This window comes from Bubalus bubalis, chromosome 11, assembly GCF_019923935.1.
Source record: "Bubalus bubalis isolate 160015118507 breed Murrah chromosome 11, NDDB_SH_1, whole genome shotgun sequence".
NCBI classification, from domain to species: Eukaryota; Metazoa; Chordata; class Mammalia; order Artiodactyla; family Bovidae; genus Bubalus; species Bubalus bubalis.
The window spans coordinates 36,176,263-36,199,994 of NC_059167.1; the positions used below are offsets into that span (position 1 = coordinate 36,176,263).

General features: G+C 45.0%; 1 protein-coding gene across 3 annotated transcripts in view; it reads right to left on the bottom strand.

Annotated features, from left to right (window-relative positions):
- The window catches only part of SAMD4A (sterile alpha motif domain containing 4A), a 227,224-nt gene that overhangs the window by 103,421 nt on the left and 100,071 nt on the right, over positions 1–23,732 (bottom strand). The window contains exon 1 of one of the 3 annotated variants that reach the window (XM_025295490.3): positions 2,640–3,793. The exons of the other annotated variants lie outside the window; for them this stretch is intronic. The gene's annotated coding sequence lies outside the window, so the exon portion shown is untranslated. Of the gene's footprint in view, positions 1–2,639; positions 3,794–23,732 lie in introns of those variants that run through there. 3 annotated transcript variants of the gene reach the window in all.

The window sequence follows — 23,732 nt, forward strand, 5'->3', positions numbered from 1 at the left end:
AGTGAGTGGACTTAGGCCACACTAGTTCAGAGCAGGGAGTGACAGAAGCCGCCTGTTTGCTTTTAATCTGGCTTTACACCACCACCTTTGGAGGTGCATGTATTTATTAATCCACTGGATATTTATCTTTTGTCCCTGTCCATGTATGTGCCCTGGTTCTATGATCCCACTTTTTCAATGGGGTACAGGGTCAGAGGAAACTTTCTTACCCCATAGAAATATCTGTAATACAAAGAATTTGGAAAAGAGTTAGACTAGAAGGGTAGAGAAATATTTTTTAAATATCTCCATTGATAGAATAGGCAACTCTGTAAGGAGCAGAATCCATTTTCTAAAAATAACCCCAAAGAACAGATACATTCATATGTGTGGCTGAGTCCCTTAGACGCTCACCTGAAACTATTACAACATTGTTAACCCACTCTGCTGCTGCTGCTGCTGCGTCGCTTCAGTCGTGTCTGACCCTGGGCGACCCCATAGACGGCAGCCCACCAGGCTCCCCCGTCCCTGGGATTCTCCAGGCAAGAACACTGGAGGGGGTTGCCATTTCCTTCTCCAATGCATGAAAGTGAAAAGTGAAAGTGAAGTCGCTGAGTCTTGTCCGACTCTTCGTGACCCCATGGACTGCGGCCTACCAGGCTCCTCCGTCCATGGGATTTTCCAGGCAAGAGTGCTGGAGTGGGGCTATACCCCAATACAAAATAAAAAGTTTAAAGTTTGGAAAAAAAATAATAAAATAACCCCAGAGCCTCCAGGAGACCTCCAGCCAGCATCAAAAACATGATTTACCAGAAAAACATGAAGAAGAGCTTAATCAATTATGATTATAGCAATGGAGACTTAAACGTTGGCTGTTTAAATCCTAAGAGATTATTATTTATTAAGTATTCTTTGCTGTAGACACGCCCTGTTTAGGTCCAAACTCATTCCCTCCTCCCTGCCATCATCCATGACATGGTTTAGAAAGCAACCTCCTTCCTTGAATCCTATTGATTTACTTTGGCCCTCACTGCTTCTCTCTACCACATTGCCTGGCTCAATGACAAACAATACTTTTTCTCTTCCATTAGACTGTTGGCTCCTTGAGGCCAGGGCCAGCATCTCCTGCTTACATGTCTATTTGTTTGCCGAGGTCATTGCTGATCACACATGCTTGCTAGACCAAACTGGACAAAGACACCCATGCTTTTCTATCACAGCTAATGACACAGATCTGTTCCTTTTCGGCTTCGCTGGTCTCTGGTTAGCATGCTAAGGGTCAACAGCAGAGCTCTCTGGACCAGAGCAGAATGGTGATGGGACACTGAGTCCCAGCAGAAGGGGAGGGCTGGCCTTTCTTCATAAGTGGACGCCATTTTCATATCAGCGCCCTCCCAAAGGTCTATCCACTCTGCGAGCTCTTCCTACCCACCCACCTCTACAAACACACACACACACACACACACACACACACACACACACACACACAAGTAGAGAAGCTGAACAGCCTGGAGACTTGGATCCCTGGACACAGGTTATAAGTACCTAAGATAGGCTCAGTTGTCCTGGGGCTCCTTTCTGAGGTATTCACTTCCAAGAACTCTAAGTAACTTGAGGGAAAGGAAAAGAAAGAAGATAAAGCTGAGTGACTTCGAGCAGATTCCAGCTGTATTGTCTGGGTCTGGATCTCAACCTTCCCTTTAGTTAGCTGTGTGACCTTGGGCACATGGGTACATGTCAGGGCCTCATCCGGAAGATGGGATGCGCCATTGGACTGTAGCACTGTGTGAATTATTTAATCTGTGTAAAGCACGGAGACCACCATCTGGCCCATCGTGAATGCTCTCGAATTGTTAGCAACAGTCCCTATTATCTGAGGGATGAGGATGTGGCTCCCTGGGACCCTCCCTTACAGGATGGGGAAGGGAAGAAAGGGAGGTTCTCCAAATGCAGGGAGCTGCACACCTCGGAACTTGTTAGAAATGCAAATTCAGGGCCCCTCCCTAAATCTACTGGAATCAGAAACTGTGTCATTAAAAACCCCTTCAGGTGATTCAGATCCAGGCTTATGTATTGAGACCCACTGGTCAAAAAAGCTAAGGGAAAATCATGGCCTTCATGATGAAGGCACCTCCAATTTCCAGCGCTTGGGATGATCACAGCATAAGGCTGGTGTGAAACTGAGTGGGAAAACCAATTTCTTACCAGGAGACGGGCTGAGAGAGATTGATTCGAAGGGCAGCAGGAACCTATTTTTAAGAGGAAATTGCTTGATTAAACAATTAACTAACAAATAAGCGAGCAAAACGCCGTAATATTTCCGGGACAGGGCTGATTTCTTAAGTTTTCCATTCAGTCATCTAGCCAGGTAAAAGGAGTGAGAGCACCTTCCAAGGCTACACAGATGGGTCAGGATTTGGCCCACGTGGGTTTTAAGAGTGTTTTCAAAACAAGAAACAAAGACTGAGCAGGCCTGGGATGGCTTGTGAAGACAAAGAAGGTGAAAATTCCCGTCATAAAGCATCGTTCCCATAGAGTCACATGCCCACAAACCAACCCCACAGCTAGCTTCCCAGAGTTATGGGTGGCTCCAAGGAGGAGGGTGAAAAGGGTTCTGCAGGAGACCCAGAGGAGCCTGGACTGCAAAACCAGGGCATTACCTCTAAACAGTTGCTCCGGAGAGCCGTTTGGTGAAGAAGTTATCAACTCAAAGGTCTGACGATGAATCACGTAACAGATACAGCAACAGGAGCAAAATTCACTTGATTAGAGGACCATAATATTTTGCTGAGTTTGGGGGGAGGGCACAGACGCTGAATAGGTTATATGGAGCTGAACACATTACAGTTGAAGCAGATGTTAGGTGAAAAAGCTGTGAGTTGCTGGAATGATCACATAAGGGATTGCTCCATCTCCTCCCTCTACACTTGATCCTCCTCCTTTTCTTCCCTCCTCTGGTGTCCACTGGGCACAGATCAGCATTATTGAGTGTCCAGCTGGGTATTGTGATGTCAGAGGCATTGCCCACAGTGGACATGCCAGGGAGACTAGCTGCCCAGCCATGTCTGGGAACACACGGTCCTGATTTGAGCTCCCATGACACCACGTGACACCACACTTCCTCCCTCTACCCGACTACATCTCACATCTTCACATCTCCAGAAGTCCTTATCCTCCCCTCCCCAAATCAGTATGGTGCTTCAGGGAAACCGAGGCACAGAGAAACTCTTCAAGGTCAGGCAGCCACACTCTGGTATGACCATGAACATTGCCAAAGCTTCCTGACCGCCTGTCCACACCAGTCCAGGGAACCCGGCTGCCTTTTATAGAAAGTTTCCACACACCTTCTATTCCTAACCCCGATTACAAGCATCGCCCGTCTGCGTGCCTCCGAAGCACCAGCCGACTCTGTGTCAGAGCCTTAGTAACACACCTCATTTAGGACCATGAGCACAGCTTGTTTGCACAGGACCCTGAATTCCTGATATTCTTCTTGGGCTGCTTTTTTTTTGTTTTTATTTCAAACACAGCTAACTACTCAGGCCTTTATATATCAAGAAAGCTGACTTGATTCTCCAAGAAAAATCAGCAGCTTACCACACACGATTGTTCTTGGTCATCCCCAAGATGCCAAGAATGTCAAGAGTCTGCAGTTTGGGGTTAGGAAGAATATGTTGTTCCTAACAGACCATGGAGAGGCAAGACACAACTTTTTTGTTTTCATTTTTCAAGCTAACTAACAGAACTGAGACAATGAAAGATAATCTATAAATAAATACACAGATATATACATGTGCACACATACATATATGTATTTTAAAGTTATCAGAATGTCTTGACCTTGAGATCTAAAATGGGTAGTCTTTGGAAGAAAAGGAAGCAAGATCCTTAGAATAAGATCTACTTGTGAAGGTGAATAACAGATATATAACCTTCAGCACATGGCTTGCTCCACTACTCACTGAACAGATTCCAGCGCCTAAATAAAGCCTCAGAAAGCACACATATGGGCAGAACCAGCTCATGTATAAAACAACTGATGGGCTAAGACAGGGAGCTCTCACCAGCCAATAAGGTAACTTGGTTTCTCAATACTACAGAAGTGCATTTCAACCGTGTAGTAAATAAAATAAAACTTCATTGTACACGAACCCCAGTGTCCCCCATGTGATCCACCTCTGCTGCTGCCTCATGTGACCGGTCTCCCAATTTAGAGCGTAACCAACTCCCAATGACCTGTAATAACACCATTCCCAAATTAGAGCTCTCAATTTGACTTGGCCTCGGTCCCTCCCTTAAAGCAAAATAAAGCATCCGTTTTCTCTTTTTCACATTCATAATACTCTCCTTTTGGAGTTGCCAACTCAAACCCTGCTCCAGTCAGATTGAGCCCTTCCTCTATTTTTTTTTTTTTTTCTGGTTAGCCAAAGAGCCTGATGGAAAAACACCAAGAGACAAAAACAAAAACAAAATCAGATGAAAATTCCAAGTAAGTGACATTCAGCTGGAAAAGCGATGATTCACATGCAAATAAAAATCTCCCTGAATTCACTGTTATATGACGCAAGCCCCTGGCTTCGACATAAAAAGGGCAGAATGAAATCACCCACAATTAAACTCACCCTGGAATACTGGAATTCTCTGGCTAGGCCTCCCCAATTAATGATAAGAAAACCCCCCACTGTAACGGAATGGAGCTAATTGTGTTGGATCCCAGGGCATCCCCATCTCAGCTGACATTCACTGCTGGACACTCCCCGGTGCAGCTTTCCCCACCTGCCCTCAGCTCTGACCTGGACGAGCAGAGCCTACAGGGAGATGAGGCTCCGGTCTCTCAGGGGCAGCCCTCCTTTCTGGGAAGACATCAGGGGAATTGTGCTGAGAACCCTGGCCCTCACACCCACACCCACCCCCGGATGCAAGGGAGCTTTCTTAGTCACTCCGGGGAGCTCTCCCCAAGACTAAACAGAGCCTTGGTTGAAGCTTCGCAGCATCAGCATCCTCTGATCTCAAGTTCAGCCAGAGACAGTTCAGCACGTCACACCTCCCCTGATTGACAGATAATTTACCATTCCACTTCCCCTCTTTCTCCAGGGCAGAGGTGGTCGGACACCACTTTCTTTTTCTCCACATGCTTCCCTTAGAAGGCACACTCCATCTGCCTGAGAATCACAGAATTCTGAAGATGGAAGGGCTGTCAGAGATTCTCTAGTCCTTCCTTTACTAGTTGTGGGGCTTCCACCTTTGTTCCTCCCTGATGGTCACCTGGTCTGAGCAACTCCCTAGCTGCGGGGAGCCCACTTTTGCCATCAAAGAGAGTTAGAATTACTGAAACCCTAATCCACCTCTCTGCAACTTCTTTTCCTCCAACAAAGGTCAGTTCTTCTGAAACTACAAAGAATAAATCTATAGATACTCGTACATTCACGTTCATAGAAGCATTTTTCACCATAACCAAAAGGAACCCCCAAATCCATTGACAGAGAATAGAGAATGGATAAACAAAACATGGGTCATAAATATAATGGGATATCATTCAGCTTCTAGAAGGAAGAAAATTCTGACACGTGCTACAACATGCATGAACCTTGAAAACATTATGCTAAATGAAAGAAGCCCCATATAAAAGACAAATATTCTATGATTCACTTTCATGAGGTACCTAGAAAAGGCAAAATCATAGAGACAGAAAGCAGAATAGTGTTTCCCAGGGATTCAGGGGAGGGGAGGTGCTATTGTTTAAAGTGGTATATATACATGATGGAATATCACTTAGCTATAAAAAAGAACAAAATAATGCCATTTTTTTTGGCATTACAGATTGTTAGATGGACCTAGAGATGGTTATACTGAGTGAAGTAAATCAGACATAGAAAGACAAATATCATATGATATCATTTATATGTGGAATAAAAGAGGGTACAAATGAACTTATTTACAAAACAGAAGTAGAGTCACAAATGTAAAAAACAAACTTATGGTCACCACTGGGATAGTGGAGGAGGGATAAACTGGGAGATTGGGATTGACATACACACATTACTATATATAAAACAGAACTAATAAGAACCTGTTGTATAGCACAGGGAACTCTGCTCAGGGCTCTGTAATGGCCTACATGGGAAAAGAATCTTTAAAGAAAAGAGTGGACATATGCATATGTGTAACTGATTCATTGTGCTGTACACCTAAAACTAACACAACACTGTAGATCAACTACAATAAAAAAATTTTTGTGTGTGTGTAGAGTTTCTGTTGGGATGATGAAAAGGTTCTGGAAATGAAGAGTGGTGATGGTAGTACAACACTGTAAATATAATTAATGTAATCGAACTGCACACACAGAAACTTTTAAAATGGCATGTCTATTTTATTATGGAAAAATACGGGAAAAATTAAATCAACTTCCCCTTTCACAAGATAGCCATCCCCCTACATTTTCTTTTTCAGCCTTAAAACCCCCAGTTCCTTCTCATAATCTTGAGATAATATGATTTCTAGACCCCACGGCCTCCAGGCTCCCCTTCTCTGAGGCCACTCGCGGTCTCCCCAGGTCTCCCTCAGAGGCACTCCGTTTAATCCCCACTGCAAAAGTGCACAGGAGGAGCCTACTGACTGCCTGTTTTGGCTGCCAGGGCAGAAAGGTCCAGCTTCAAAAAACATGCCCTATTCCACCCCCACCCCCCTGCGGCTGCTTCCCCAGCCCAGATCCATTTCCCAGACAGCTGTGGGCAGCTGCAGCTGAGAAGTGAAACCAGCAGAGGCAATTGGCGGAGGGGTGGGTGGGGGTGGGGGGCCGCATCTCAGCTGAGCACACTCTGGCCTTTCCACATATTTGCCTCATTTCTTGTAGGTGTTCAGCAAATGGATACGGGGCAGGCATGGGAGGCATCTCTCTCCAGGCACTCAGGGATGCCTCTCATCAGCTCCCACCAGAACCCACCAGCAGCCTGTGGCCAGCATCGTGGGGCTCAGGCACCCCAGCTAGACCAGCCCCTCTCGGACCATCTGGAAAAGGTTTGAAAGTTTGAAGCAGGAAAGTTCCCTTTTGGATTTTAAAGCATGTTGAAACCAAGCAGCCCGGGTGTTGGTCTGATTCCACAAGTGAGTAATCCATTTCCTGAAAGTAAACTGCTCACCCTTTGGAAGTGGACCAGGGATTTTGGGGTGCCATTTGAAATGTCACTAGCTGGGTAAATATTTACTGGCACAAGCCATGGAGCTTTTCTAGGAATGTCAGTTAATTTACGAAATTAATGACCCTTAAGGTGGCACCTTTAAAAAAAGTCAATTTGTCTTTTGTACCGGGTGAGCGGTTTTATGCCTGGGACGGGGTTATTGAGGGGAAGGGAGCTCCTCTGACTGCTTAGAATAACCACATAGAAATTAAAACCAGGTCTGACTTTAAAATCTCTAACTTCTAACTTTTCTTGACTCCTGATCTTCTATTAAAATCAGAGCCAATGATGGGTTGACTTTGGAAAACTCTCTTTTCTATGCCAATCATTTGCCTGGAGTTTCAAATGACAGGATTTGAAAAATCCCCTCTCTGTGAGTCTAGTGGCCTTGGGGCTTCCATAGAGAAGATCTCCTCTATCCGCTCTTACTCAGAGCTGTGCACATCTGGGTATACCTGGAGACGTGTCTCCCGTTCTCCTGTGTGGAACAATTTAGACTCCAACCAGGTGGCTGGAGAAAACCTTTTGCGTTAAAGAAAAAAAGTTATTTCTCTGGGGCTCAAATGATCACTTAAACAATCCATTCAAAACGACTCCTGTGTTTCCCGCTTCATGAAACAGGCAATCTGCAGGAAGGCATCTAAAGTTTCTGATTAAAACTGTGCAGACAGAGGACTGTTTTTGGAGCTCTGCTGGGAAGAGGAGGAGTTGCATGTGCGGCAGCCTCTGATGTAGGAATAAATCAAGCTGAGAAGCGATTCTCAGTGGAACAATCACAGAAGTTTATGAAGCTGATAGAGGAGAGGTTATTCTGGATTCCCCATCTCATGCTCAGCCTCCTGTTGGCACTCTTCAACCTCTCACAGAACGAGCCCTTTCAATAGAGAATCTGGGAAAGTTTGTATGTGACTGTGTTGGGCTCAGGCATCACCACTACCCACTGGGGTCTTCCTAGACAGAAATGGGGGTTTCCCTGACTCTGGCATGGTCCTAGCATGGACTTTGTTCTGCGTGACGGCCCCTGGTGCCTAGGTTTTAGGGCAAACCTCTAGTATCCTAGAATCAGATGCCATCTACCTGCTGTTCCATTCCCATCAGGGGTACCCCAGGAAGGATATAACTGTGGCTCCAAGAGATGATGTCTCTCTCTCAGTGTTCTGGAGTCTGAGCCCATAAAGGCCAGAGCATCAGCATACACTTCTGTCCCTGCAGAACCAAGCACAGTGTGATCACTTGGGTACACAGCTGCCCCAGGCAAAGCCCACCTCTAACAGCACTGCCTGGTGGCTGACCACAGAAGAAAACAATATACTGGGTGCCAGGAACACAGGCTTGGCAATCCGGGTAGCCAGCAATGCTGAAAACGTTTTCCCTTGTTCATTCATTTCCTTCCTTTCCAACGGGCCAGGCCTATGTATGAGGCTGCTGCTGCTGCTGTTAAGTCGTTTCACTCCTGTCCGACTCTGCACGACCCCAGAGATGGCAGCCCACCAGGCTCCCCCGTCCCTGGGATTCTCCAGGCAAGAACACTGGAGTGGGTTGCCATTTCTTTCTCCAATACATGGAAGTGAAAAGAGAAACTGAAGTCGCTTGGTCGTGCCCGACTCCTAGCGACCCATGGACTGCAGACTACCAGGCTCCTCCGTCCATGGGATTTTCCAGGCAAGAGTACTGGAGTGGGGTGCCATTGCCTTCTCCAATGTATGAGGCAGCATTGCTTAAACAGAAGTCACTGAATGCCTGAAAAATAGGACTGGGCTGTCCTGTTAGTAGAGTAGGGATTTGCTCTTAGTTTATTTCCTTTTATGCTTTAATTTGGCACATGTGTATTTTCCATCACGTTATCTTTTCTATTTATCTTTTGAAGAATGCGGCCACAGTCAGAGTACAGATCTGGAGCCGGGCATAATGGCTGATTGACCATGTGCTGAGAAACTCCGTCTTCAAGACTTCTGGGGACAAAAGTAAATGCTTAAAATACAAGTGATGGCCAGTAAATATTAATCAACAGGGTCACTGGGAGTTGGGAAATGTCAGAGAGATTTTCAAGCTGAGTCTTTGGCGGGGATGTGTGCTGGGAGGGGCTCTTGTTGAGCCTTAGGGGTCCACATACGGTGTGTGTTCCCTGGTTACCGCTGGTACCAGTGCTCAACAGCCCCCAGGAAACCACCTTATGCTCCTGGGTTGGCCAAAAAGTTTGTTTGGGTTTTTCTGTACCCTCTTATGGACAAACTCGAACGAACTTTTTGGCCAGCCCAATATTTTCTATGATTCTCTCCAGTACAGATCTGGCCTGGGGAGATGGAGTGGTCACAGAGGACAGCAAATGTGATGAAACATTAGAAACAGGAGACCGACAGGGAACCGAACAAGCCTCAGGTGTTTCTGCTGCTCCCTGAGTCCTGGGAATAAGGATACCTTACAGACATCTCCCCCTATAAACTCATACCTCAAGACTCTTCCATGCATGCAGCAGACACCCCATGACCTCAAACATTAGAAAGCCTGTATTATGGGCTGAGAACAGGGATCCTTCTTCACCTAAGGATTCCTGAACCACACACAGACCTTTAATGGAATGCCCACTTCAGATGTGTTCACAGTATTCACCCCTGCACTCCCAGGAGGGTCAGTCATATGACCAAACGCTGTACACCATAGTAACTTTCTTCAGGAGCTCTGCATTTCTTCTTTATTTATTATCCTTTATTCTTATTTTTAAATTTTTATTTCCGCATTTCTTCTTAAAGTGGGGTATTGCATCAAGCATAAATCTTTCCAGTATCTATGGCCTGTCACAACTTACTCCTACTACTTGTCTTTGGGGAGATATCCACTTCCTACTTTGTTTAAATGTAAGAAAACTGCTGAACTGATCTCCCCAAATATTTTTCACTTGGAGCCTCATCAAAAAGGGCCTAAAAACTTTTCAAGTCAGCAGTGTCCCCCACACATAATGATCAGTACACACACACAATAACCTACTCAACCTCTGGTTATTACTATCTAACATCTGTTGAGGACTTTTTAAAAAAGTTTGCAAAATCTGTTTCTGAACATTATCACATCTGATTCTCAAAACAAGTGTGACTGGGCAGGTGGTGAGGAAGTTGAGGCTGGTGGAGGTGAAATGACCCACCTCACCCAGGCCCCCTGAGCACCCTAGACCCGGCCGCCCAGCCCAGCACCGCGGTCCTTTGCCCTCTCACCGTGAGCCTCCGCTCGGGCTCACTGGATGTAGGTCTGCTAGGCCTGACCCATTCTCTGTTTTCTTAGTTCTTCTTACGGACGCACCTACATGTCCTGGATGGACATTAGAAATTTAATAGTATGTCTCCCAGCATGTCTCCAACGCAATCGAAGAGTCGGATTATAAAAGCAAATAAGACACTGCTTTAGTCTCTTTTCTGGCTCTGCTGGCAGGGTGTGAGTGAGTTGGGTGTGTCGGTAAGGGGAGAAGAGCCTCCAGAACATACCATTATGATTATCTAACAATAACAATCCTTGCTGGCAGCGTCCACTGAGATTAAAAGCCTGAGGTTTCTTTTTTTTAATTTTTTATTTTATATTGGAGCATAGTTGATTAACAATGTTGTGTCGGTTTCAGGTCTTCAGCAAAGTGATTCAGTTATGCATATACATGTGTCTATTTTTTTCAAATTCTTAGCCCATGTAGGTTGTTACATAATATTGAACACAGTTCCCTGTGCTATACAGTAGATTCTTGTTGGTTATCTATTTTAAATATAGCACCATGTACAAGTCAATCTCAAATTCCCTAACTATACCTCCCCTCCATCCTTCCCCCTAGGTAACCATAAGTTCATTCTCTCAGTCTGTAAGTCTGTTTTGTAAATAAGAGGTTGTGAAGAGAAGGGTACTCTCCTACACAGTTAGTGGGAATGTAAATTTGGAGAACAGTATGGAAGCTCCCTAAAAAAACTAAAAATAGAGCTACCATATGATCCTGCAACCTCCTGAGAAAAACATGGTCTGAAAGGATACACACCCCTCAATGTTCATTGCAGCACTATTTACAATAGCCAAGATAAGGAAGCAACCTAGATATCCATGGAGGAATGTATAAAGAAGATGTGGTACATATATACGATGGAATATTACTTAGCCACTAAGAGCATGAGATTTCTTTTACTCTACATGGCAACAAGTTTTTGAAGTAAGAAAAAAAAAAGTAAAAATATAAAGTGCTATATTAGGTTTCAGTGATGCTGGGTGGGCTTTCCAGGTGTTGCTAGTGGTAATGAATCCTCCTGCCAATGCAGAAGTGATAGGAGCTGCAGGTTCAATCTCTGGGTCGGGAAGATCCCCTGAAGGATGGCATGGCAACCCACTCCAGTATTCTTGCTTGGAGAATCCTATAGACAGAGGAGCCCAGCGGGCTACAGTCCATGGGGTCACAAAGAATCAGACATGACTAAAATGACTTCTCACACACACACAATGCTGGCTACTTTGAAATTTCTTAAAACTTCAACATGATGAACTGAAAAATGTGTTGGAACAGAAATTTCTGGATCTTGTTTCAACTAAGTCACTTTTCAATTTTCCAGAAAAGGATATTTAGTAAATGTGGCTAAATTTAAGTAACTTAATTTAGTTAGTGTGTTAGTCATTCAGTTATGTCCAACTCTTTGTGACCCCATGGACTACATAGCTCACCAGGCTCCTCTGTCCATGTAATTCTCCCAGCAAGAATACTAGACTGGGTTTCCATGCCTTTCTCCAAGGGATCTTTCCAATCCAGGGATCAAACCTGGGTCTCCTGCATTGCAGGCAGATTCTTTGCTGTCTGAGCCCTTAAAATAACCCTATCAAAAAGTAATCATACACTAAAAAGGCCTCAACACTCACATTACAACCCTAAACCTCACCTCTGCTCACAGTCCAAAGACAAATACAATCCAAGTCTCTCAGCCACAGACCTGAAAATTGTCCTGCCTTGGCAAGATGCACCCACGGCAGATGCATTTAAAAGAGAGTGGTAGTTATTAAGGCCCAATTTGCCTTGCACTGTCTTATTAAGTTTTATTTTCTGAGAAGTAATTTTTTTTCAGACAGCAAATCTGGCAGTTGTTTTAAGACTGTTACTTTTTCACTTGCATAGTTCTTATTCTATAGCTCCATGAAGCCTAAGAAAAGATTTCTGTATAAAGAAATACACAATGATGTCAGACATGCTGGTGAGATTTCCCACCAAGCAGCATGGGAATGAATGATGGTGAAGGCCCGTGGAACAATACACACACACGGAACGTGGCGCCAGCGAGACTCTGAACATACACACTGCAACTTCTCTGGACACATACACGGGTCCCATCACCTCTGCCTCCATATCTTCCAGGTCACATCCTGTCTCCTCTACCGCAGGTCCCAGACAAGATCCTCTCATCGAATCCTAAAGGTTGTCAAACAGAAAGATGTATTTCCCTTTGTACCTTCCGAGAGATGGATGGATCTGGGAAGGGGAAGCAGATGGAAGCATAACCGTGTGGAAACCTGTGACACGGAATGGTTTAGTTCAGAGTTGTTTACAACTGCAGACAGGACCTCAGGGACATAGTCCTAGGTTCTAAGTCCAGGGATGTAATCTCTTGTGCCTCAGTTTCCTCATAACATCAATACTCTTCCATCATCAGCCACTTTTGAAAATTTGACCCCTGGTCAGGGAACTAGATCCCACAGGCCACAACTAGAAATCCGGCCACAACTAGAAATCCTGCCACAACTCAACATCTTGAGTACCATAAGAAAGACAGAAGATTCCACATGTTGCAACTAAGACCCAGTGCACCCAAATAAATAAAAATAAATATTAAAAAAAAATTTTTTTAAGACAAAAAAAAAAAGAATGACATGGCAAACATGATTTGTGCATCTACAGACTCAGCACAAAGTGTAATAATAAGGCATTCACTTTGAACGGCCTTGTCTAAAGTTCTTCACTCCTACAAGCTTAACTCATGCTCAGACCTCGAGGCATCCTCTGCAATCCAGTCTTTGCCTAGGACCCTGCATTGTCTGGAAAGGGAAGAAAGTTGAAATGTTCTTGGTTGCACATTTTTATTTTTAGCACTCCTAGAAAAGATGAAATTGTTTCTCATGTAATTCATTTCTCATAATATTAGCACTTGTGTTTTAAGAGCATGTAGCAGGGAGCTATTATTGTTAGAGAAGACAAGATTAGCATAAAATGGCTGAGTTATAAGGTACATTGCTCATTCTCTTCTGTGGCTGAAAATATCTTCTAAATATCTGCTTTCCAATTGGCAGCTCCCAAAGATTCCTGGTCCAATGGACTATAGACACATAAGAATCACCAAATGCCACCTTTAGATATTTGACCTTCAGTTCCTGTCTCCCAGAATGATGGGACACTGGCTTATCGGTGAGTTTCCACAATGTCCTACCAGCTGTCAGACACAAAATTCAAACCCGAGTCGGTAAAAAAATAAGCATTTGAATATCTCTCTTCCTTGTTTCCCCCACTTCTTTCTGCTGCCTCTCTCCTGTATTTTTAACTACTTCTACATGTTACATAGTACAAAGAAAGGGGAATGGCACTCAAAAAATCTGAGGGAAAAGTTTGAGTCAAGCAGAACATAAAATAAAAGATTGGGATTATCCAGGATTTCAATTATACATGCTCTCCCAGTAGGCTGTAAGCTATATATATATGTAAATAAATATGTATAAATATATATATATACACACACATATGTGCTGCATGCACACACACCTATTACAGATAGATAGGTAAACAGAGTCAAAGGGATAGACAGAATAATGAATGAATGAGACTTGGCTGCAAGTCATTACAAAAAGAATTCAGAAACTAGTGTAAACCCCAGGAGATGAATTCAGTAGACAAAAATGTCCTTTCAACCAAACAGTTCCAACATATGAGAGAATTTCCTCCTTTCACCAAAGCCAAATATTTGACTGTGCTTTAAAAGACTAATTAAAACAATATTGTGGTATTCAACCATGCGTGGGTTATGAAGAGGAACCTCCACTTCATAAGCAGACACTGAATCTGTGGCAAGAGAGTAACGCAGGAGTAGCAGAGACCTTGCTTTGTTCCATTAATACTCATCCACTTGGTAAGAACTGTAGCTTGGAACAATGATTTCCATCACAAAGCTCCTAAAATGCCAGGAATGAGTCATGGCGTGGTGCCTGGGCATCGCACTGATTTTCTCCATTAACCAGGCATACATACTGACAACTTCCAGGAGAAGAGCTGAATGAGTCAGGCTAAGGAATAAACCACATCAGAATACTATGTGCGTGGGGGAGGGAGGGTAACAGGAATGGCATTTTTTTCAGTTATTGGTTTGTTCTCTTTAAATAGAAACATGCATAAAATGCATTTCTCCGAAGACTGCCGAAAGCATAGATCCATCCAATTATCAAAATTCTAACACCATGACCCCAGTGGCTACCCAAACACTACAGTGTGGTAAAAACCACTATGACCAGCGAGAGCTTCTCAGGAACAATTCCACGGCCCCTTTGACACACGCCTTTTGACCTCTTCCAAACACCTTCTCTTGTCCTGACTTTCTTCTTCAAGTGTCTTCCACTAGCTGACTTTCACAGAAAAATGGAACAAGTCAGGTAACAAAATGGCCAGAATTCCAGCAGGACACGTGCAGTCCTTCAGCAGGTACACGCAGACCCCTGGCTCAGTGGGAAGCAAAATGCAGAACGCAAGGCTCTAGACCATGGGGACCTCTTGTGCATCCCGGCATGCTCCCTCTTGCCATTCTAGGTAAGGAAATTGGAGTTCAGATCTCTTTAGCCATCTTCTTTCTTGAAAATATCTTCCTAGGTATAAGAGATAAAGACCTAGAACATCGTTATCCTGGCTATCTATTAAGAAAAATTTTCTTTGAGTATACTTTGGGAAGCCCAGCAAGGCAGAAATATTGAAAGTACAAAAAGCATCCGTGACTAACATCTTTCCAGAACTTCTGATCTTAAGTTTTGAACCTGGACTGTAAGATGGTTTGGAAACTGAGAAGAATCACAAGAAACAGAGAATTGTGACTATGCCAAAAGCACCTGAAAAGCCAAAATGTGCAGTTAATGAACAAGGGTGATGATGAGGAGTCAGTGGATCTCTTTTCTAACAAGAACCTGCTGTGGTATTCAGGGGCTCCTTTGTCCAGGATTAGACTCAATTGCTCTGCATCTTTCCTAGGATTGAGCCACAGGCTTGCTTTTTCTTTTTTTGGATTTGGCCTCCAATGCTGAGGCACGAGTCAGTACACACAGATGAATAGATTAGCTGAGCTAATTTAAGGGAGCCCTACCATGGAAGGATTCTTTTTTAGCCCTCTATATTTAGGTTAAGGTTTGTGCCTGAGCAAGACACTCACTGAAGGACTGAATTTTCTAAACCAGGCAAGGGAGGAATCTCTCTTATGAGATCTTCCTAACAGGCTCCTCGCTGGTTTCCTGGGCTCTGATGGCCCCATAGCCACAGTCTTAAAACAGGCTAATTAAGGTGACCTCGTTCATATTACAGGGTGACTCAAGCCTCACTTTATAAATTCAGTGAGCATATACCGAGTTGGGGGAATCGTGGCTGGTAAATATCCCTGCCAGATTAAACTTGATCAAACTTAATTGGATATGATGGCTTGATTGATTTGCTACCAGAAGCAAGCATTTTGATTAAATCACCGAGTTCCTAAATTTTATATTTGGTAACAAACTCAAGATTCCAAAGCTCTCCACCACTGAAACATGAATTCTCATGTTCTTACCCTATTGCTTAATCAGACCTATGCGTGGCTAAGGAATATGTTTAAAGGTTAGGCCTCAAGCAAACATTTCAGGAAGATCTCGTGGCTTCCTGTGTATAAGCTGCTCTCCATGGTAGGAGGTTCTGGGCCTTCTTTGAAAATCTCTCCCTGTCCCATTGATTTGGGTGTCATTTGCTTGGGGCATGGCTACATGGACTCTTAGGGATACACTGCACAGTCACAGTGACAATGTGTCAGTGGGTTTCCTTCTCATGGTTTTGACATTTAAAGATTGCTGCAGAAAGGGAGACTCCATCTGTGCCCTCCTGCTGGTAGAGACTAAACACCTGTACGGTAGAAACCAAGCCAGGATCTGCTCAGTATCAGAATGGGCCTTTGGAGAACAGAATCAATTACCCACTGCCTTCTCTTTTGTTTCTCTAAATTCTTGGGCAAGCTGAAGAGGTCACGTTTTAAGCAAGCTGCTGTCGCATTCTTACTTTCTTAGAAAATGTATATCCAAAAAGTAACCAGGAAGAGCAGCAAAACTCCTGCCCTTCTCTCCGTCAACGTGGAATGGATTGACTCGGTGGCAGCTTTGCTGCCACTGAGTATATTAGCTTCTTAAACAAGACAAACCCCTTGCCAGGTTCTCACCCATATTCTGCAGGGACACAGGCTGCCTCTGCATAACCTCTTCTTCCCCTTGAAAAGAACGCAAACATCATGCTTTAATATTTCGGTATTTCTTTTTGGATGCAAGTGGGATGTTAAAATGGACTGAGGTCACAGTGGGGAGAAGTAAATGGATTTCTCACACACCTCCCCCACTTGACTGTATGTGCTCCAAGCATGGTGTTTTAAGACTTGGAGATTAGGCTGCACGCTCAGATAGAGGCAATGGAGGCTTCAGAAGGCAGAGAAGAGTGGCCCCCAGAGTTAAGGTCTGAAGAAGAACCAATCCAGGTCCATGGGCTGAGGTTTGAAGGTGAAGAGTAATGGCTGGGACTGTTTACACAGACAGAAGACAGTTATTTAAGGGTGAAATCTGATCTACCTTCAGCTCAGCCAAAATGATGATCGGAGAGAAGTGTTATATACTATTTCTTCTTAGACTCAGCTGCCAAAGGGCCCTGCAGAGCAGAGCAGTAGGGCTGCTGGGTGGGGGGGCCACTGCTTCCTCCTAAGGGCCACAGAGCCACCCACCCTCGCCCGGGGGCCCTGGGCCCCACTGTAGAGCTTCCCCCGGGGATACCTTGGCATCCTGACAGCAGGTGAGGACTCAGGGGACTTTCAGAACGTTCCTTCTAAGCGGGCTGAGAGGGTAAATGAAACCAGTCCAAACTTCAAGTGCTAAAAGCAACAGGCAGCCTTTCAAGTGCTAAGAGCAACAGGCAGCCTGCTCTGCTGACACCAGCACAAAACACTCGGTCAAGAACAAGGCAGCCATTATCTCTTCATGGATCCTGAGCGAGCGTCTCTTGCCTGTATTGTTTTCTAACTTTGGAGCACCACATAAGGATGACCTTGGGTTCAAGGTAGGGGCCTGAATGTTTATAGGACCTCACCGTTTCTGACATAATGTATTAGTTTGGCCATTTAGGCCTAAGTTTTAAAGACTCAAATTCTGCCTCTGGACATGCGTTGCTCCCACTGAAGTTGATGTGACTTGGCTGTCAGACAGCTAGGGGCAGATGTCACTCTTGTGCAAGGATGTGATGGATAAGTAGTGGTTTCTAAGACCAGAATGCAATGATCTGATAAAGAGCCATTGACGGAGGGTAGAAAAAATGCCTTTAAAGCCCGCATCAACAAACACTCCCAGTCATTCTAGAATGTGCCCTCTGAGTCTACCTTCCTAGCTTGGAAGGGAACCTTTGAGCCAGGGCCCCAGGCAGCACCCTGGAGATCACTCTCAGTCTCCTCAGGTGGCCCTGGGCTACAGGCAGAATGCAGCCTGAGCCAGAAGATCTCTCTTCCAACTGTTAAATAGGTGCTATTCCACTCTCAGTCACTGTGGGAAGATGCATAGCGGTTTTCAGAGCCACAGATGATTTTATAGTCGCACTCCATCATTTGATTGTTCCCATGTTACAGACAGACTTTACGGTAATTGATCTTGATTTGGTACGTATAGAGATGTATCGTGTGCTACTCTGTTCCAAAAATAATTTTAAATGACTTGCATGTAGTCTTAGGAACTGCTTGCACATCCCTGTAACACTTAATAAATTGGTCCTCCCATGCACGGTTCTGCATCCTCAGACTGGAATCAGTGGCTGGGGAACCCGAGGACACGAGGACTGACTGTTTTATCCTCTGGTGACTTGGCTGATTTCTTAAAAATTGAATGCAGCCTTTACACAGCTGAAGGAAATCAAACCTAAGGCATTTCAACCCTCCAATTTTTCACTTAAAAACAAATCCCAAGATGACAGGCATCCTCTTGGGGGCCCTACGACTTTCCACAGCCCTTTCTGAAGTCTTACTGATGCAGCTGTGAGTGCGGAGAGGAGCGGGCAGACTGCGATAGCTTCCACACCCGCACAAAGTGTAACACCCACAGATGTCTGAAAACAAAGTCCGCTGTGATGGGTTTTGATCATCTCCACCTCCCCGCCACCCTAGCACAGAAAGCAAAGATGACTGCATACATCCTGAGGCTTAAAAGAAATAAAAGAACAAATGAAGACAACAACAAAACAGCTGGCTAAACCCTAAAGAAAGAAAAATCTGTAACCTGAAAAGGAAGCAGTAGATGGGGGCAATGTGTGACATGTCCTGTCCCCCCATCCATGCCTCTGCACCTCCCATCTCTTTGTCCCCAAGTTTAGCTTCCTGCTGGGGCTCCGCTGCACATCTTAGCTGAGGTGTCAATTCAAGCCTATGTGTTGAGCCCTGATAATCCAGGTTTCAATTTCATGCCTGCTGGCATCAGGTTCATTGCCATGTTCACTGGAACTGAGATGTGGAGACCTTCCCTCAGACAGGTTCAGATTCTGGCTTTACACACATGCAATTCTAGAAGACTGAGTACATTTCACATTTTCGTAAAGTCCAAGGTTCCTGGCCTGAGATTCAAGACTCCCCTGCCTGGCCCAAGTCACTTCCCAAGCTGTCTTCCCCGCCTCTCCCATCTTCCCCGACCCTCTGTCTCAGTGTGGACTCCACACTGGCTCATGCAACCCTCCATGTGTGGAAAAACATTACCCACCTTCGCTTGAAGGGTGAATCTATACCTGTCCTTCAGCAAATTTATTTAACAAACACTGACAGAGCATTCACTGTGTGCCAGGCACAGTACTGGGCATTGCATGTCTCACTTCATCCTCGCAACACCTCTGAGAGGTAGGTACTATCATTATCCCCATTTTAAAGATGAGGAAGTAGAGGCACAGAGACATGACCTGGCTCCTGGCCCAAGGAGCCACAACCAAGCAGCAAAAGGCCAGAGTTCAAAGCTGGTGGTCCAAGTACAGAATCTACACTCTGAATGACTATGCTAGGCAGCCTCTTTCATAAAACCTGCGTGTTCCAACTCCAGCCAAAACTGCTCTCCTCCTAAATTCCATAGCCCTTTAGTGGGCTTCCCAGGTGTGCTTGTGGTGAAGAACCCACCTGCCAATGTGGGAGACATAGAAGATGTGGGTTTGATCCCTGTGTCAGGAAATTCCCCTGGAGGAGGGCATGGCAATCCACTCCAGTATTCTTGCCTGGAAAATCCCATGGACAGAGGAGCTTGGTGGGCTGCCATCCATAGGGTCGGAAGGAGTTGGGCCCCGAAGTGACTTAGCATGCATTAGTGGTATCTCTCTTACGATCCTAGCATTTTCTTCCTAACTTTCAAGATGTTTATGGGCATTTCCCCCTTCCTGGTAGCAGGTAGGATCCTTGAGGACTGAAACCACATCTGATTCAACACTGGCCTCTGCGCTCAGCCCTGAGCCAGGCATGTGCTCTGCAGGTGTCAGTCAACATTTGTTTGTAGATAGAAGAAAGCAGACAAGGAAGGAAGAAGGAACCCACTCAGCTAAGGGATCCGCTGCTAGAGTAAGGAAACACCTTGTTCTTTGTTTTCATCCCTATGTGGCTGGGATTTTTATGTTTACTTTGTTTTTGGAGCAATCTTAGCTGCTGTGGTAGGGAAGGCAGGTAGTTTTGAAGATTAAATGTGTGTGCTATAGGCATTGGTGGCATCAGCCGTCAAATTCCCCTTTGTTCTTCCCATACACCCAGCTACTTATAGAAGCAGTGGTAATGATAATGACGACAAGACCAGCAAAACAACATCAAAAACTACTATCAATTATCGCATGCCTGTGCTAGGCACTTTCTATCCAGTATTTGCAATCCTTTCATTAACCTTGCATCCAGGCCTTATCATCCTTATTTCATAAATGGGAACTGAGATTCAGAAAAGCTAACTCTTTCTGCCAAGGTCATGAGCTGTAAAAACATACAGCATAGAGTTGTGAACCCAGTTCTGCTTCCCTGAGGGTCAATCTGGGCTCCATGGAGTCCTGTAGAAGCAAAGAAAAGCAAGTCACCTGGCCCATTCCTTCCTTACTTCCCAGACTCTCTCTGTGGTTTAGTCTTCTAGGTGAAAAGCTACCCTCCCACATGCACAGTTTTTGCAAGAAACCAGATTAACAGTAACCTACTTTCACATTACTCAGAGAGCCCTTAATTACTAGGAACAGACGGGATCATGGTCACAGAAATGTCTATGACATCTACAAGAGGGAGTGTGCATGGGAGTAGGGGGCAAGGGATGGGGCCAGGCAGACTTGTCTGGAGTCAAAGAGTCAGAGAGAGAACTAAATGTTTTGTTTAGAAGAAGGAATAAGTCACTTTTCATTGAACTATAAAGTTGTCTTAGTTGGGCCACAACAAACACTCAATGCATTCAGAACATCACCACAAAAACATGTTAGTGGTCTGGGGTGTAAACAACTATTTTTCTTTGTATAGGAAGAGCAAGGCTTTTCACCCTGCAGGGGCGGGGTCAGAAGGGAATTCTTCAAAATGCAGCAGACACTGAAACATGATTCTACTCTGATTCCTCAAATCTGCAACAGTATTCTGTTCACTTCAGGATTCCTGGTGCAAAGCGTTCTGTAAATGCTCACAAATTCATGCTTCCATGAGCGTTACGCGATAGGCCACTTCCTCTAAAGTGCTCTAAAGCTCACAGCGCGTTTCAGTTCGACTTTTCTGTGTATAAGAGAAAAGTGCTGCTGTCACAAGCAGAAAAACTCACAGCCACTGAGGGCCAAGTTAAAAACCAACCACATTAATAGTGGACTAAATAGAAGAGTTGCTTCTCAGGATAAAAGCCTCCATTAAATAATCTTCATCAGCTGGTTTTTAGCCAAACTTGACAGATAAACTCCTCATTTGCAGTTGTGGTGATTTCGAGTCTATGACTTTTTCCTTTAAGGGACCAACCTATGGAAAACACTGGTGGAGGGAGCCTCAGGGAGAAAGTGGTAACCTTTCCCTCTCTAACCAACTCTGCGTTGGGGGAAGGTATACTCCTTAATGGGCTTCCCTGGTGGCTCAGACGGTAAAGAATCCGCCTGCAATGCAGGAGACCTGGGTTTGATCCCTGGGTCAGGAAAATCCCCTAGAGAAGGAAATGGCAACCCACTCCAGTATTCTTGCCTGGGAAATCCCATGGACAGAGGAGCCTGGTGGGCTGCAGTCCATGGGGTCACAAAGAGTCAGGCACGACTGAGGGACTATCACTTTCACTTTTCACTTTGCTGTACTCCTTAACAGTCCCTGGACTAAGTCTCCTATAATGAATCGACTATAAGGAAAAAGGTATGGAGCTGTGTTTGGAGCGTTTCACAGTAATTAACTTACAACACTGATCCAGGTCATAGCTACAGATCAGCAGCCTGGCCAACACTCTGGCTGATAAATGGTGCTTTGGGTCAGTCTCAGGAGGCAGCACAGGCTGCCAATGTGTGCTCGGCCCTGAAGGATGGGAGACAGAGATGTGGGAAGGCTGCTTCCTGTGGAGGAAGGATCCTGTGCAGAAGCACAAGAGTCTTTGGGAACTAGGAAACAGAACACATCGGCTGCAGCTGAGAACAGGTTTGGGAAGAGCAGGAGAGACGACATACGAGGTCAGCTTTGGGAGGGCTGCTGCGTGAGAAGACAAGTGGTAGTTTTTGAAGAGGAAATACTGTCTGAAGTATGGGCAGGTACATCTGGTGATGGCCGAAGGAGGGAGCCGGGTGGAGAGAGAACAGTTGGAGGCCAACTGCACCGGGAAGGGAGGCAGGAGAAGGCATGGGGAGGCGGGGTCTGCAGCCCCTGGTGGGAGGCGGAGCCCATGGAGCAGCTGTCGGGGTGCTCTCTTAGCCGCTCTTATCCACAGCTTTCTCCTGTTAACAAAATGATAACACGGTGAAGTGTCAGCACAGTGCCTGCACCTGTAAGAACTTAGTAAACGTTACCTAGAAAATAAAGTGATGGATGTGAGAAAAATCGTCAGTGGAGAATTACTATTCACCTAGAAAGGAAAAGCTCAGTCGTGTCCAACTCTTTGCGACCCCATGGACTGTAGCCTGCCAGACTCCTCTGTCCATGGGATTCTCCAGGCAAGAATACTGGAGTGGGTTGCCATTTCTTTCTCCAGAGGATTTTCCTGACCCAGGGATCGAACCTGGGTCTCCTGCATTTCAGGCAGATTCTTTACTGTCTGAGCTACCATGGAAGCCCATTCACTTGAAAGTCCCAATTATTGGTGAAACAAACAACAGCAAGAAAGAAGGTGGCCATGGAGAAGTCCTCCACGTTGTCAGCACAGTGCTCTGGGAGAAGATGACAAAGAAAGGGGGTCACCCAGGAGATGTGGAGACATGGCGCGCACCTCTCCTTGACTCTTCAATCAGAATGCCCCCAGGCAGCGACACTACAGTTGCCGTGGAGACTAGGGAGAGATTAAAGCCAATGGCCTTCCTGGCCCTGGAGCCCTACCCTCCATACATGGTCCCTGAGGAAGACACGGGGATTCTACTCTCAAATCTCAGTCCAAAGTCATCAACAGGGCCAATCACAGATATCATTGCATCCCGTAAAAAGACAGTATTAAGCATTATTGTTTCACTGTTGAAGGTGTAAAAATTGGGCTGAGATCACTTGGTGAGCTGGTAACAGCTGAACCCAGAGCCTGGCCTTTGTCTTGGACTTGAAAGCCTGTTCCTCTCCCAGCTGTCTCTCAGGCTGTTTTTACCCCAGTCTTCACAAACAGATCTAAAACCACAGTGTAAAATACAAGACCGTGAAATTGGAAATAAAATGCATCTGTTTAAATCCCATTTATTTTTAATAACTACTGAGGTTAGGCTTTGTGTGAAAGGTGAGATGTTACTTCAAATCTTGATTTATCTCTTGGTTGACTAGTAAAATATTGTCATTTTGCTCAGGTGAAGGAAAGGCCTATTGAAAATGCCACACTTGTTTAGCTTTTCTTAAAACTCAGTGTGCACCTCCCAGGCACTTTCTTCCAGGGTCTTAAGCACCTGCGATTTGCTAGTTTTTAGTATGCTGGTATATTTTAGTCCTCCAACATGGGGGGGTGGGGGGGTACCTATGCATGTGCAACCAAAGGGCTAATGCTCACTCTGTCAATCACACAGAAATTCTCAAGTGGAATCTTTTGTCTGCTTAGTTAGCAGTCTCTGACAATATATGCCATTTGTAAATCAAAAGCATCTGGCTCTGAATGGGGGCTAAATACAACCACAATAAAAAAAAAATAATAATATAAACTGGTCAGCAGAAGAGTTTC